This window comes from Tachysurus vachellii, chromosome 3, assembly GCF_030014155.1.
Source record: "Tachysurus vachellii isolate PV-2020 chromosome 3, HZAU_Pvac_v1, whole genome shotgun sequence".
NCBI lineage: Eukaryota > Metazoa > Chordata > Actinopteri > Siluriformes > Bagridae > Tachysurus > Tachysurus vachellii.
In genome coordinates, this window is record NC_083462.1 from 18,251,189 (window position 1) to 18,263,861 (window position 12,673).

The 12,673-nt window shown below is 43.0% G+C and overlaps 1 protein-coding gene across 2 annotated transcripts in view; it reads right to left on the bottom strand.

Moving 5' to 3' along the window:
• susd6 (sushi domain containing 6) overlaps positions 1–12,673 on the bottom strand; it is a 31,639-nt gene that overhangs the window by 6,663 nt on the left and 12,303 nt on the right. The window lies entirely within an intron of this gene.

Sequence of the window (12,673 nt, forward strand, 5' to 3'; positions counted from 1 at the left end):
CGACTACGTTCTCGCACCACCGCTGGCATTTATCCTTAACACGTGCGGCCGATCGTTTTTAAGATCGTGTTTAGAGCAACTCATGAAACACTTTATGAGCACTTTAATCATTAAGCTCTTAAAAATCGATACTCTAACAAACCGCGTTGAATAAAGTTCACTTCTGAGAAGCGTCAGAAAATATGAGGTCCAGATGTCCACCAAGAGAACATTGTGAGTAAACATGGAGTGACGATCCATGGTTTCTGTGGTGCATTGTGGGATTCCGGTGCACTAAAAGGATTTGAGACTGGGACAGTAGTTAAAAAGTTCCCCTGGGTGCCATGTTGACATCAGGTCATGTGCTGAAGTCCAGGTCGAGGGCATTCGAGTGAGCTCTTTTTTTTTGTTTCTTTTTCTCTAGTCATAGGTCTGATTTTCCAAGTTACTACTCAGAAACTCGTGAAATCCGGACTGCTGCTCCAAGCACGAACAATTAACACAGTAGCACATACTTCTACTTTACAGCATGCATCACTCATCAGTTAGCCAGCTAGCGTGTTGCAAACAAAAGACTAATGTAAAGCCGTCCGCGCTTTTGCGGCCGTGTAGCTCAAACGCACGAAGGCTGTAATTTCAGCAGCCTCAGAACCAGGCTGGCGAATTCTGACTTCCGGCTTTTACTTTGTTTTCAGCACAAAAATGATGTCTGACAAAAAAAACTGCATGATTGTTTAATGGTGTTTGTGTGTGTGTATAAAATGCGAGCAACCTATCACACAACCCTGGATTTAAAGAGATCATCTTCTCTTCCTGCTTTTCAAAGCGGAGAAAAAACAAAAAACACAACCACTGATTCAATCCTGAGTGAAGACTGATGGTGACTCTGGATATGGATGAAAAATAAAAAGTTTAATATTCATACATAACTCTTGGAGGTGATACTCCAAGTTTACCTTCTGCTCTATGTTTATGTTCTGTAAAGCTGCTTTGAGACAATGTCCATTGTAAAAAGCACTATACAAATAAAATAAATACAAATAAACTTGAATACTCGGGTGTGGTCCACATTGTAAACATGAATCGTGTCCAAGGGTCAGAACAGGTCCCTGCGTACACCGGGAAAACATTCAGTGCTGTGGCGTCTCCTTTGTTCATGAGTTTCTCTGATTACATTCCCTCCCCTTGGTACAACTCCAGGCTGGGATTGGACAGTGATTACATTTCAGATCGGTGCGACTGCAACAGGGAATTCGAATCGCTCCTGACACAAAGGCACTATCTTAAAAGTGGGGTCTCCGTTGTTTGAGAAATGCTTCAGAAAACTGCGTTGGGCCGACAAACAAAACTAAAACAAAACAAACGTGTAGCCAATGAGCAGAAAGAGACGTGTCTTGTCAATATGGGCAGAGAGAGTGTTCAGTGCGCATGTGTGACATTAGCAGAAAGCGGTTTTAACATTGACATGGAGGATAAAAACAAAGAAAGAAAGCGAAGAAAGACTTACGATAAGGAAAGAAGTAGGACCGTGTTAATATAGGATCAGCTTTCCAGCGCTGGAGAGAACTGAAGGAGCGGGAGCTATCTGGGGCGGAGCTATCAATACAGGGGTGGGACCCATTTGGGTTAGGGGCTTGTTTGTTTTGGTGATTTCAAATGTCAACATTGGCTTTCAAACATCGGAGACCCAATCTTTAATGTGTCACTAATGCAGAGTTGCACCGTTCGTGCATTCGCTGTTATTCATTCATTCATCTTCTACCGCTTATCCGAACTACCTCGGGTCACGGGGAGCCTGTGCCTATCTCAGGCGTCATTGGGCATCAAGGCAGGATACACCCTGGATGGAGTTTCGCTGTTTTTCCCCTTCATAAATTTTCAGTGGAATGTAGAATTACTTCAATTCCAAGCTGAAATAATTTACGCCTACATGTTACTTTTAGTTGCATAGTGTTTGTCTACAGAAGCAAGTGCTTCCGAATCGTGTTGGTGAAATGATCCTGATGCCTGACGTATGAAGCTCGGCCTGTCAGTAGGGGGCAGCGGCGTCCTGATACGTGTAGTCAGACTCCTCTTACTGCTTTAGTGCTTACAACTAAACTTTAGCCTTCACTAAATCATCATAAATCACTAAGGTAAAAGACAAGGCAAGTGAAAAGGTTTATACCTAATTAATATTCCAGTGTGTGGTTATTAACATTCTATATTATGCCTTATTTGTCGATATTTTAGCAAACTTGTGTGTAAAAATTTGTATAAGAAAAACCCACATTCTTGAACACGAGTTTCACAAAATCTTTCTACTTTTCTTCGTCCTCCAGTGTGTGTTTTGATCACGTGTAAAACGTGAAGCACGTACACAATACAGCTCATTTGCATGTAGCGACGCCCACTATAGGTCTGTATAAGGCAGGGGTCGACAACCATAAACACCCAAAGAGCCATTTGGACCCGTTTCCTATAGAAAAAAAAACACAGGGAGCCACAAAACCCTTTTGACATCTAAAATGAAGATAACACTGCATATATCGTTTTTACCTTTATGGAAAGTATAGAAAAAACTGTAGTGTGTTGCATTTATGAAATCAATGAACTGCTACCGAGCAAACAAAATTTTATTTCTGCAAGCAAACAAAACTATTTTGAACAGTTTGAACTAACCTTAACAAAGAGACGCTGGGTTGAAGGTTACTTTCAAATAAAATGTTCAATGTCTAATTGAGTCCTCTTCGTATTCATGACATCAAAATTTTAACACTTAAGTAAAGTTGGCCACATATTCACAGATTGGAGTTTCCCGAGTCAATAACTCCTGAGCTAAACGCTGTTACTACACAAATAACACCTCTTTTTTTATAGTAGTAATGTAGAGAGGCAGCTACAACCCAATTTTTCCTCAAAATTATCTTTCCTCCGCGTTGGACAAAATACACAAGTCTCTATGTGCAAATGGCTGAGAAACAGATTCCAAGGGACCGTCTGCAAAGTGCAAAAACCCGAAAAGTGAAAACTAAAAAACAGTCAATAACTTGCCACAGCAGAGGGATGAAAGAGCCACTTGTGGCCCCGGAGCCGCGGGTTGCCGACCCCTGGTATAAGGTGAAGTGCACACAGACTGCTGGAAGACCAAATAAAATCTGGGTTTATGTGATCTAAAGTTTATCGTGTCGAAGTTAAGCTACAAATGTGTGTGTTTTATTTAGTTTACTGTAATAAATTTAGAAAAACAACAACATGTAATGGTTGTAAATCTGATGACCTTATGCTGATCACTCTGGTCTGGAGGAGTTTAGTGAGACTAAACTCTGGATTAGGAGCTGATCCACACACAGAGGAACAGTGATGCTGACTGAACCGACTGTGTGTGTTTCTGGGCCCCTTCTTACAGCCTGATCCCGAAGGAGGGGAAGAGAGATTCTATATTATCTACACATTAATGTCTCTTTTTAATCCACCTTTACAAACATACACACACCCTCTCACACACTCTCTCTCTTACACACAGACACACACTCACGCACAGACACTCTCACGCTCGCGCCCACTCACGCCCGCGCTCTCTCTCGATCGCGCTCACGCCCACTCTCGCGCTCACGCCCACTCTCGCACTCACGCCCACTCTCGCACTCACGCCCACTCTCGCACTCACGCCCACTCTCGCACTCACGCCCACTCTCGCACTCACGCCCACTCTCGCACTCACGCCCACTCTCGCACTCACGCCCACTCACGCACTCTCAAACTCACGCACTCTCAAACTCACGCACTTACACACACTCTCACACTCACGCACTTACACACACACTCTCACACTCAAACACACTCTCCCTTTCACTCACACACACACATACCCTTTCACATACACTCACTCACACACACACACTCTCTCTCTGTCTCACAGTTTTAAATTCTGAGACTTTCCCCAAACAAAAGGATTTCAGCATGTGGGTTTCTCGAGCTCCCTGCTGATAGAGCTGTAGAGTGTAAACATGTTTTTGTGCAAACACGCCTCAAACACCTCTCCACGACACGACATGACAAAGTGCTGGAGCAGAGAAAAGAAGTGTGTGTGGTTTCCTGTGCAAGAGCCATGCAGGGCAGCGGTGTTCTTTTGCTGCACGTCTAAAGTTTCTGCACCCTTTAACACACAACGTTTCACCTAGAGGGGACAGGCCTGCTGAGTTGGAACGTGTGTGGGTGTTTGTTTTAAGGAGATAAAAACAAACAAAAAAACTGCACCCTTTTGTGTTTAAAAATATTTAAGTTAACGAGGTTAAGTTAGATTGACGTTTTTAAAACATTAATTAAATTAGCTGCAGTAATAATTATGCTAATGGAAAGTCAGACGTGTGTTTGTGTGTGTGAGAGAGAGAGAGTGTGTGTGTATGAGAGTGTGTGTGTATGTGTGTGTATGTGTGTGAGTGAGAGTGAGAGTGTGTGTGTGTGTGTGTGAGAAGGGAAATAATCACACAAGCGTTTCTGTGTGATGAAAATAGGAGTTCTGGTTAAACATAAAAGCTGCCGGGAAACATTTATATTTAAAGCAAGGAAGTCATTATGATGATGGGGCGGGGTGGTGATGGGGTGATGGTGATGGGGTGATAGGAGTAAGGGTGATGGTGATGGGGCCGGTCATGATGGGGGTATTAAACACAATGACTACACTAACCTCCTAAGTCACACTATTTATCTTTACTTATTCTATTCCAACACTCTGGCTTTAATACATGATTTAATCAGGAAAAAGATGTTTACACTGAATCATGGGGACATTTCAGGAGAGGTTCCTCTTCTTGTGGTGGGATTCGTAAGAGATGCTCTTTGTGTAGCAGCAGAAACTCCAAGTGGACGAGATCAATAAAGAACAGAAAAGAGCAGAGTGTGTGTTGTGTAAATGACTTGTAGCTGAAAGCAGCTCATCACACACACACACACACACACACACACACACACACACACACAAAGAGTCGTCCAGTTTAAAAATAAAAACGTGACATGACGTTGAAGTAAACAGATGTACTGACAGATGAATGTTCAGTGGAATCAGATGCAGATGGGGAAATGATCCAAAGTTTCTCTTTCTGATCCTAAACCTGAAGTTTCAGCTGATAGCCATTATTCTGTCATTAAATACTGCTTTAAACTTTATAACTAAGACTAGATAGACTAAATAACATGGACTTTAATACACAGCTAAAATCTAAACTGTCTCACACACACACTCACACACACACTCACTCTCTCTCTCACACACTCACTCTCTCTCTCACACACACACTCACACACACTCTCTCTCTCTCTCACACACTCACTCTCTCTCTCACACACACACACACACACACACTCACTTTCACACACACACACTCACTCTCTCACACACACACACACACACACACTCACTCTCTCTCTCACACACACTCACTCTCTCACACACTCTACAGATGTGTTTTTTTTTATTTTCTAGATATTTTACTTTTTTCTCTTCTACAGTTAACATCTATTTTTATTCTAACTTTATTCTCAGTTGAATTTTTTATTCTATTTGTGATACTGAGAATTGAACATTTTTTTAATGCATGTTGTAAGGTTGTGCATGTGATGAATAACATTTTGAACAATAAAAAAAAAAAAAAAAAAGTCATTTTAAAAACCCAATTCCAGTCATTTCTGTCTTGTTCCAGGATTGGATGAGTCTTTGTTCTACTGATCAGTGGTTTTTGCTGCTATCTGTCTCATGCCGCTGCTGGGGTTCAGATGGCTTTAGTTTTTTCCTAAACGTTTTTGCGTTAAATGAATAGTTGTCGTTATGCGTTCGAATCAGATGTCAAACTAAGGAGCTTTATGTGAAGAGATCGTCGCTGTATTTTAATTCATCGGACCGCATCACAAGAGACGGACAAGTGTAGAATGCTTCAGAGATGAGGAACAGAGGTCACACACACACGGTTTATACAGTGAATAGAGATGGAGTAGAGGCTTGTGCAAGGAATGTTGGGTAGGAGGCAGGTTTCCACATGCACTCATCATCACCTAAGGGAGAACAAATCTCAGTCAGCGTTCCACACACACACGGCTGTCAGAAAGCAACGAGCCCTGGCAGAAATGCTGGCCCAGTCCCATGCTACTGACTCACTACTCTCTCCACCCCAGAACATCAGTGTTGTGTAGGCAGTGCAGCTACACACAGGACTGATTCAGGATCATAACCATGTAAACAACACACACATGAAAAAACATACAGTCAGCGCCCTCACTGACTCAGGATGCTCGAGTGTGCAGATTATTGGCTTTATGCTGTGCGTGATGCTGTAGGACAGCCTGGAGATGTCTGTTCATCATAATGATGGAAAATATAGATTTACTTTGATGTTGAAATCAGGAAAAAAAAGCAATTTAAATCAGGGAATTAATCAAACATGAGGAACACAGAGAAATAAATCATTTAAGTCTTTTGGGGTGAATGTTCAGCATTGTGTGTGTGTGTGTTTATAAGCTGGCTCAGATGTCCAAAGTACACTGTGTATCTAACAATCCAGCTTTGTACATGATGACAAGAAAAGATTTTTGCTTTGAAAACACTTTGCTGCAGTTTGTACAGTGTGTGTGTGTGTGTGTGTGTGATGATGCTGATTGGCCATAGCAGCAAGGTGTGTCGGTCAAACTGTCAAACATTAAACTGTAAAGTCAGTGATACAGATTTAACAAGTGAATGTGCGTGTTTCTGTCTGTGTCCGTTTGTCCGCATGTATCCTTCCGTGTGTGTTTCTGTGCGTGTCCGCAGGTGTCTGAGTCCGCGCGTGTCTGTATTTGTCCGCCTGTCCGTGTCCGTCCGTTTGCCCCCGTGTGCATCTGTATTTGTTCGTGTGTGTCAGTACGTGTGTCCGTCCGTGTCCGTGTGTGTCTGTATTTGCCCGTCCGCCCGTGTACTCGTGTGTCCTTGTGTCACCGCGCGTGTCCATCTGTGTGTGCGTGTCCATGTGTGTCTGTATTTGTGTTTCTGTGCGTGTCCACATGTCTGTATTTGTCCGTCTGTCTATGTCGGCGTCTGTCTGTATCTGCTCGCGTGTGTCTCTATGTGCTCACGCGCGTCCATATCAGTAGACATTTAAACGTGAGCTTGAACGATCAGCCTTGTTGATTTAGCGTCACTTCACTTCTCAGGGTGTTTCCTCTGTTTTCTTCAGTCAGAGCTCACACAGTTAGGGGCTTAAGGCAAATGTCAAGAACTCGAGCTAAAATAATGCAAACACAGAGGCACCTTTGTGTAGGTGTTCATGTTTTCCCACCGCTTTGTAGCTCGAACATCTGACATCAAACTGAACGAGCGTTAGCTCTAGTGGGCACAAAACGTGACACTAAACGGAAGACTTTTGCTGCATCACAGAAAGAAAAAGAACTAATGAATAAAAGTGCTCTTGGAGAACATGTTGTTTATTTTGTTGCGTTTGCAGTTGCACAAACTAACCAAAGTGCAGAAAAAAAAAAAAAAAAAGCCCAACAAAGTAAACGATTAACATTAAATTAAAATGATTTGTGATTTGAAGATGAATAAATTGATAAACGGCACAGCCATAATCTGGTTTTATATACACACACATATGTGTGTATATATATATGTATAATGCAAATATATAAAAAAAAAATATATACAGTATATACACAACACAATGTATAAACACAAAGAAGAAAAAAAGATATATATATATATATATATTTATATACACACACACACACACACACACACACACACACACACACATATATATATATAGATAGATATGAGAGAGAGAGCAGTGTCTCCATTTGAAAGAGATACAATACTCAGACTAAACCACGTGCCACATGCTCTTCATTAAGTCTTTTCAGCGCTCAGGGTCACAAGCTGACGCCCCCCAGCAGCACCGTTAGAAGAAAAGGAGGGAGGAGGGAGGGCTGCCCTCGCACGTGTGCCCTTCAATCTGGAACAGGAGCGAGGGAATCTCTATTGTCTCTCAAAATGTGACAGATGGGGGGCCATTTCACCCTACAGGGACATCTGTGGGGCAGAAATACCTCCCATTAGGTCGGGGACAGAATAGTGCGACTGTCCATCAGTCTGTTTGGTGTCTTGTCCTCTTCCTGGAATGTGCTGGAGCAGCTCTCAAAGACAGAGTGGAGTTTGTTCGTAGGTAAACCCAACACACACACACACACACACGCACACGCACACACACACACACACACACTCGCACACCACTCGCACACCAGCTGCACTCAGAGGTGTCGACACCCTGCTCGCTTAAGTCTGTTAGCGACTCTAGCCACAGTGATGCGTGTTTAAATCGGACTAAACTATTTCTGACCTGATGGCTCGCGATCCGGCAGCAGACGCGCAGATGGTGAGACAGCTGAACGTACACAGGTGATAAATATCCAGCATTCTTACAGGACAAACAAAATTTTGTATATTCCTCTTACAGCACAGAATTCGCTCACAATTAAAATGCCTTATTGCACACAGGACGACACGTTTGTAGTTACACCAACCACCTCCTTGCGGAAAATTCCGCCATACTGACGAATTGGATGCGTGTCGATCTTACAAGATGTTTAAAATCGATCAGATCGTGTGGATCGTCTGCCTTACGTTACGCGTGAACGTGCTGTTGCTATAGAAACGCCAGTCATTCGTGACCCAACCAATCGGAATTGAGTGCAAAGTAACGACGACGTCCTTAAACACGTGTCCCAGAAAGTTAAATAACGAAGATGTCGGATGGAGTTCAGATGAAATGAAAGGTTTAAGAAGCAATGTTAAACGTCTTGCTGAGAAAGTCGAGTGCGGTTTGCGTAGCGTTTTTATCAGCTACGTCTTTTTTTAAACCCAACCAAATGTCTGATCTCAGTCCATCTGCTCACTTATCTCATGCCAGCAGCTGCAGCACAGGTCCACAGTCACGATATGAGGCTGTTCCCTTCGCCACGGACAACACAAAACACACAGGAAAACAGGGCATGGAGTTTTTTCTGCGCTTCTCATTTTGAAGGAAGACACGCAAACACTTAACACACAAAATACGTTCAGATTAATCAGGGAGACACGGGGACCGACGACTGAATCTGACCGAGCTAAAACTTTACAGCAACATTGGCATAGTTTCATATAATAATAATAACACAAAGAGAACATTTTGCCTCAAATAAGGAAGTGAATAAGAAGCAGTTTTTTTTTTATTCCCTTTGTTAAATCCGAATAAACGAGGAATCTGTGAACTGTTACAGTGAGCCTAATAACAGACATAAACTATCGTGGATGTAGCTGTATAACAAATGTAACAGTCGCTGACAGAAAGAATGTAAACCCTTTTTTATCCTCATAGGATTTATTTTGTTTACAGACAACGTTAGCATGGACGGTAAAAGTTACGAGTGCGGTTGTGATCGTTTCTTCAGAAATGAAAGAGGAAGTGTATTGTTCACATGCTGCCTCTCTGGAACATTTAGTGCCATTAATTATGCCTGTGAAATGATGTTTGCTCAAGGTGTGTGTGTGTGTGTGTGTGTGTGTGTGTGTGTGTGTGTGTAACATTTTTTCAAGCTCTGAGTCATGGCTAAGTCCTGGCATTGGCACGGTGTATCGCGTTACCGTTGACGTGCAGAGGCAGAGTCGAGCTACAGACGAAGAGCAGCAGCTCAGAGAAGGAGTGTGATTTTTACCTTCTGATGAATTTATGGCAAAACGGGACACTTGAGAAAGAACAGGATGTGTGTATGTGTGTGTGTGTGTGTGTGCGCGCGTGTGTGAGAGTGAGAGAGAGAGAGGTAGAGAGAGAGAGACAGAGAGTGAGAGAGAGAGAGGGAGAGAGAGAGAAGCAGAAAGAGAGACAGAGAGTGAGAGAGAGAGAGAGAGGCAGAGAAATAGAGAGGCAGAAAGAGAGAGGCAGAGAGAGAGGAAGAGAGAGACACAGAGAGAGAGTCAGAGTGACAGAGAGATAGAGAAATAGAGAGAGGCAGAGAAATAGAGAGAGGCACAGAGAGAGAGAGAGCGAGACAGAGAGAGAGAGAGAGAGAGAGCGAGAGAAAGAGGCACAGAAAGAGGCCGAGGCCGAGGCAGAGAGAGAGGAAGGGCTGGGATTGGACAGAGACACAGTTATATTTAGAATGGTATTAGAAGTCGTTTCCCAAACTCATATCCTCTGGCTTAAGAAGTCCGCTGATTGCAGAGCAGACAAGAACCTCAAAGAACCCCAAATAATCACAGGTTTGAAGCTTCCAGGAAAAATAAAGCTCACAGTCTGAGCGTCTGTTTCTTTCCATTCCGGAGCGTAGGACAGTCTGGGGAGCAGCTGAACAGCAAGCGGTTATGTGATCAGTCCCCTTTAACCAACGCAGGGCTTCAGCGGGTGAGAGCTTCACTCCACCTGGGGCTAAAAATAGATAAATACACTCCAAACTACGCTGTGCAACAGCCATGACGTGTAATTATAAAGAGCAAACAAATTAATAAATAAATGCTGAGGATAAAGGTTTATCAGTAAACAGTATTTATTTATTTACTTGTGTAATACACATCACCTTGCACTTGTGCTGAGCCCCTGAGAGCGCCTTCATCTCACCGAACAAGCTCGTCTACACTCGGCATCAAACACGTACAGTGTATGCTGATGTGTGAATGTTAGCATAACACCAGCTATTCAAATACATCACACCAACACGTCAGGGGAGTCTTTGAGGACTCGGCTAATTATAACCGCATGCGACAGCGACTCTTTAAAAAAAAAAAAAAAAAAACAAACAATGCGAGGCAACAAGCGAGCAGGATTTCAGCGAGAGTTGTGTCCTAATAGCCGGCACTCGCGTCCTCACACATGAAGAACGTTGGCCTGTGTGTACATATCGCATTTTGTATTAATAACTTCAGCATTTTATTTATCTTAATCACACCAGGACAAACCATTAAGATGCAAAATGGGAGTATTTCTGACACGATCCCATGCGAACACTTCATTAGCCATAAGTGCTATTACACCACATTCGTTACTCCTCAGCTTTTTTTCTCGCTCGCAGCACAAACGGTATTAAGCTGCTGAGAAGCGGTTGTGTGTAATAACCCGTGAACTGCTGAGCCCCTTTTTTGTGGAAGGTCGTTAAAAAGCGGCTTGTTTAAAAGCAGGGTGCTGCGAGTGCTCGTGAGACACGTGTCCTCTGCTGTGGTGGGAAACAGCTGCTTAAAGTCTGCTGCTACCTGTCCCGGTCCTGGTGTGGCATAGCGAGCGGTGTAATGTACCCGGAGCCCTGGTGGGAAAGTGACATCCCTTCACACTTATAAAGACAGGATAAGAAGCAGCTCCGCTTACGGCTCACATTATAAACATCTTTTAACAAGGTCTGTTTAAAGAGGAAAAAAACAAATCTTTCTAGATGCAGTCTAGCCACTGCAAAGCGTGAGAAAGTGTCCCTCGCTGAAGCACATCTGGCTTGTTTTATACACATCCACCTCCTGGTGGGAAGTGAGACCTCTTTAAACATTTACCGCAAACCGGCGGAGAGCAATCATTGTCAGCAAACGCTGCTGCTTCTGCTTATTACCTTCTTCATTTTCAGCCCTGCGCCCAGGAGACTCACATGGCGCTTACGTACGTCTTCGCTTCTCGCCGACACGTAAAGAGGGGGGAAAAAACTCCTACGCTCATTTATGTGAGCTCAAGGTCATAACTGTTTAAGCTTAAGGTTTAACTAAAGTCACTGCCATGGAGCATCTTTGAGAAATGACATGCTCAGTGAATTCATCACGTGCTGATGCTGCAGTCTTTTTCTCTCGCTTAAAGGGTATCCGGATTCCTCTAGAACGGAATCTTGATTTGGTTCTGATTTATTCTGAAGGTTTCGAAGATGTTTTGTTTAGACGATTTTCCTTAAAGGTTTCGTGTAATTAATATTGTGTATTATATAAGAAATATTATTTATTTATTTAAGTATAGATCAGCAGTTAAAAACAGACGGTAGACACGACACGGCAGACGCCTTGAGCATCAGCCGATATCGATAAGCGGTGATCGGTAAAAAATGTAATCTTTGAACTCAGCAACTTGATTCTGAAACATGACTCAATTAAGACATATAACAAATTATAATGTATTAATAGAATTGGAATTCAGATCGATTGGGATTTAATAGACGTGAACAACGAGGTTTTAACGGATGCGTCCGTGTGTTCGGCTTCAGAAAAAAGGTTGAGCAGGGTAAAGTCTCCCTCCTTATGTTGTGCTGAACACTAAAACCACAGGGAAATCCATTCCGTCTATTCACCCACACAGTTCTGCTCCAGCTAACTGCGCTTCCTGCCCCTCGAATGCACTTAACAAGATGTTTTTTTCCCAGCTTAGAAAAACACTAATGCGTTCACCTCCAGGAAAGTTGATCTCAAACACACACCGCTGAACGTGGTGGAGATTCAGGAGTGGTCTAGAACGCATACTGTGAGCTAAGTCTTTGAGAACATCTGCGAACCAGAAGCAGCAGTTTTTGCTCAAGCTTCTGTTTTTGGCTTGCTCTGTCGAAAATGTCTTTTCACTGTGATATGATTCATGCTTTCCTCTTTCAAGCCTTATATGGACTCCCAGACTTTAATAATGGGTCGGAGAACACTGTGAGGAACAAGAACACTCACACACAGTTCAGGAAGTGCTTGATGTTAAAGTCTCATGGGCAGCAT